The sequence below is a fragment of the Rhinolophus sinicus genome, linkage group LG02 (assembly GCF_036562045.2).
Source record: "Rhinolophus sinicus isolate RSC01 linkage group LG02, ASM3656204v1, whole genome shotgun sequence".
Lineage (NCBI taxonomy): Eukaryota > Metazoa > Chordata > Mammalia > Chiroptera > Rhinolophidae > Rhinolophus > Rhinolophus sinicus.
Genome location: NC_133752.1, coordinates 73,185,345 through 73,190,256, shown reverse-complemented (window position 1 = coordinate 73,190,256; position 4,912 = coordinate 73,185,345).

Below are 4,912 nucleotides of genomic sequence, written 5' to 3'. Positions count from 1 at the left end.
CCTCAGGGGGAACCTCAGCAGGTGAGATCTCTCCCAATTCTCAACCACCACATGTCGGTGCGGGGCCAGTCCATTTCACTTCTCCACCCCTCCTACCAATCTCATCATTGCTTCTTCTTTATATCCTTAGTTATAAGACTTCTATTCAGCTAGTCTTCAGATCGTTCTCTAGGTTGATAGTTCTATAATTTATTTATAATTTTAATGTGGTTCACTTCTATATTTCCCGGGTCTCCCTGAGTCCTTGCTCTCAGTACCAGTGCCGATCACGGCATGACAGAGTCTGGGGCAGAGCCACCAGGGACTGTTAATGGCTAGTGGTCCTGAGCACCTCTCAAGTACTTTTTTTTTATTGTTTATCAGTCATGGATATTTTTTTCTTCTGAGAAATGTCCATTTTAAAGTTGGGTTATTTTTGTTGATTCATAGTAGTTCTTTATATATTATGGATAATAACAGAACTTTTAAAATATAAATATCTAGAAGACCCATAATTGTTGAATATTGCTATCACAGAACTATTCTTTTACTTATTGAGATCAGAATTAATCAACACACTCCTTCTTTCTCTTCCAAGCAAATAGATGTCAAGAGTGATATTTCCTCGGTTTTGAGGCTAGGACCCAGATCGCCACATCTATACCCTTCAGTGGAGGTTTGAGTAATCACTTAATGCCAGAATATATAGATTACTGTTAATATTTAGTGAGTGTATCAGTCTGAATCCCTTAGGAAACCAAATTTATTTTAGATGTTTCAGATAAAGAGACTTGAATGAAGGCACTACTTGTAGAGGTCTGTTAAGAGAAGACATGAGAGATGTTGCATCCCAACACTAGCACCAGTGGGAAACCATTACCTCCTTCGGGGCTCATGGGCAGGGTGAGGAAATACTGTCCTGGACACCAGTGAAAGCTGGAGGTGTGGAGGAGGAGCTGCCCAGCAGGAACTCCAGCTCCTCACATGGAATGAGTCACAGCTATTGACATATGAGCATCACCAAAGCAAGAAAGGAAAAGGAAGACAAACCCAACTATTCTCTCCTCCTACCCTCTGACTTCCAGCAGAGTCTCCCACCAGCTGCACCCAAGTGGAAGGCAGCCAGGAAGAGCTCCTGGATGATGCAGTCCACAGGGCTAGGCTCCCAGGCACAGAGGAGGTGTGGGGACAGAGTCCCAGAGAGCAGTTTCCAGGCTCTCGGCCTCACGTGGAAAGGTGCTGGCTTGGTTATTAGATGGCCATCAGCTGTAATCAGATGGCCATCCACTGCAGCTGGGTGGCCATCAGCTGTAACCAGTTAGCCATTAGCCACTAAAATAACTGCCATGGCTACACTAGCAGGTTGGTTGGTTGGTTGGCAGAGAAGTGGACGGCAGATTGGGGCTAGCAAGTGGAGTTAGCAAGTGTGGATTGTGGCTAACAAGTGCAGTTAGCAATCAGACTGTGGATTGCGGATCGTATGGGGCCTGCTTCCTGTGTCTCCAACCCAGCCGCCAGCGAGAATATAGTGGTATGAACCCCCTATCCATGGCTCCGTTGGTGTTCCTTTTTGGCCTCAACATATCCTGAGTTCTTGTGTGGAGAACAGGAGCTCAGACCCTGCATTACATATGGTGCAGCGAGCAGCAGCGTATGGTGCCGGCCAGGGCTCTCCGAAGGATGGTGGAGGAGTTTGTGCATGTGAACACTCAGTCTCAGGAAGCCCATGAGGAGCGGTGCCAGGAACAGAAAACACAATCTGCCTGGGAGAAACGTGACCCCTCAGTGAATTGGTGGTCCTCTCGAGCCTCTGGATGGCGTGCTGCTCTGTTGGTCATGGCAGGCATCGCCTGCTTTTTGGTAGGCTGCTGCTGCCATAGGCTCCTAGAGTTGTGGACATCTTGCACGGGGTCCACCGCCCACTCGGATACCTGGCGTGGAGAGTAGGATTCCGACCAGGTAGGAATGATGCCTGACTCTGGGCAGGAGGACATGTGGCCCCTACACAGTGTGTGGTGCCTGGTGGCCACTGTTCTCAGGAGCTGGACCCCCATGGAGGAGTGGGAAGATGTGGATGGTTCTCCAACCCGCATAGGAAAAGCCGCGCAGCTGCCAGAGAGCTGGACGCCTGTGGAGGGGTGGGAGGATGTGGACAGTTCTCCAACCAGCATAGGCCAGAGAAATAGAAGGTCGTTGCAGCCGTGTGGGCTGGGAAGTGCTTGCTGAGGCAGCCCAGGTGCGGGACTTGTGGTCCCAGGAGGAAACGCTTGCTGAGTCCTCGGTGGAGCATGCGGGTGAGGTCAAGGTCGTCCCTCACCCCCAGGTTGGGGAGGACTTGGAGCCCTCGCCCTGTGGGGAGGGCACACATTGTAAGGCCAATGCACAGCCCTGGCGAATGACTGTGGGTTATGGGGAATTGCTTTCCATCCCTGATTTGATGGAATGCTTAACTGTTTGCTTGGGAACATGCCACCATGTGGTGGAACTGGCGGATATTTACTTCCTGCGTCTCGCTCAGCCACCAGTGAGACTGGGGTGCAGGAAGACCCCTTATTGGGGTACAGGCGGATATTTGCTTCCTGTGTCTCGACCATCCGTCATTGAGAATATGTAAGCACCTTGGCTGTGAGCCACTATGGTTCCAGCACGGTTGTCATGCAGGGTGTCATGTGGGGTCTCTGGTCCCGCTCCCCACATAAGAATGCAGAACATGGTGAGGCCAAAAAAGAACACCCACAGAGCCATAGATGGGGTAGTCATACCACTAGTCTCGCTGGCAGCTGGGTTGGAGACACAGGAAGCAGGAGCCACATGATCCACAATCCGCCGTCTGCTTATCTGCCAACCAACCTCACTTGCTAACTGCAATCCACCTCTTTGCAATCCACAATCCGCAATCCACGCTCACTAGCGTAGCCACGGCAGTTATATCAGTGACTAAAGGCTAACCGGTAACAGCTGATGGCCAACTAGTCATAGCTGATGACCATCTACTACCCGAGCCAGCACCTTCCCACATGAGGCCGAGAGCCTGGAAACTGCTCTCTGGGACTCTGCCCCCACAACGGTTCCCTGAGAAACCCTGGCTGTGCCCAGAAAGACTGGAGATACCCTGAGAAACACTGGCTGTGCCCAGAAAGTAGGTGGACATCGAGGGACACCCCCTGGGACATTACTTGAACTGGACTGAAACTTTCTCTTGTGAGCTGGGTTCCTGGCATGGGGCCCCTTGCGGAAGACACTTGTGTAGATCATGAGATGAGACGCTGGAAGGATGGAGTGTGGGGACAGAGTCCCAGAGAGCAGTTTCCAGGCTCTCAGCCTCACATGGAAAGCTGCTGGCTCTGTTATTAGATGGCCATCAGCTGTAATCAGATGGCCTTCTGCTGTGAGCCATTAGACACTAATATAACTGCCATGGCTATGCTAAGGGGTTAGTTGGTTGGTTGGTTGGTTGGTTGGTTGGTTGGTTGGTTGGTTGGCAGAGAAGCGGACAGCGGATTGCAAGTGAGGTTAGCAAGAGCGGATTGGGGCTAGCAATCGGTTAGCAAGCAGATTGTGGATTGCGGATCATATGGAGCCTGCTTCCTGTGTCTCCAACCCAGCCACCAGTGAGAATATAGTGGTATGAACCCCCTATCCATGGCTCCGTTGGTGTTCCTTTTTGGCCTCACCATATCCTGCGTTCTTGTGTGGGGAGCGGGAGCTGAGACCCTTCATTATAGGAGTTCAGCAACAAGTAGAAAATGGAAATGGGGGAGTAGGGACAGCCAGCAGAGAGCAGCCAGGACAGTGGAATATGAACCACCTGAGACTTTTCACAGGAAGAATGACAAAAGAAATCTCACACAGAAAGGCTGCCAAGCTCTCATCATCAGGGTGTCCCTACAGTGTGTAACAGGCATCATTCTCACCATCTTAGCTAAATTAGCTGGGGTAATGAACATTAAATGTAATTCACAATATCATTTTTAGATGGTCAAGTTTACAATCAAAATTACATGGCAAAATTGAGACATTTTGAAAAGAACTGTACTGGAAAATATCTCTCTTTGTCTGTCAGTTTCTTATCAACAGAGAGAATAATAGTTCCTTTATGAACATGTTTTGAGGATTAAATGAGATGAGATATATATCTCATTTAGCACAGGGCCTGGAACCAGTAAGCATTCAAATGTAGTATTTTGCTATTATCATTATGTGTCATTTTATTTCATCTTACTCTAGTTAACATTGCTAAAAATGGAGCTTGCTTCTGCGTGGATTTCCCATCATGTGGCCCACTATTAACAAGTTCTAGAATATTTTAATCTGACCTAGAATATTCAGCCTATGTATGTATCTGCACAGGGATCCACCAAAAACATAATAGCATCACTATTTTAACAATAGTTTACAGATATAAAGCATTTCTACAATCATTATTGTACTAGTTCTTGGAGTAACCCAAGAATTAGAACCTCTGTCTTAAGATGGGGGAAAGGGCTAAAACACATACGACCCAGACTTTCTAATTCTGAAATGTGTTACAACTGTCTGGCCTCTTACTCCCTGATTATGGCTCTCTAATTATCATTAAGCGTTACATTCTATGTCAGGATATATTTTAGGATCAATGAAAAAAGTTAACGTGGACTTTAGGTTTAATCAAGTACTTTTATCAACTTACATCACAAGTAATTTGTATGGTTTATCTTTTCTGGTGAAAAACTGCTTGAGATCTTAACTAACAATTACGTTGCTTTGCTTTTTCAGGAGAGTTACAGCTTGAGGATAAATCACTCCCTACCCGTTAGTTATTCTAGTCTGATTCAACCCACAGGATTGCCTTCTCGGCACTGGGGACAAACACTCACAGAATCTCTGTCCCCCCTGTCGTATCATAACTCTACAGATGTGCCAGACTGGAATCCTTCCATCAATCTCATGCTGG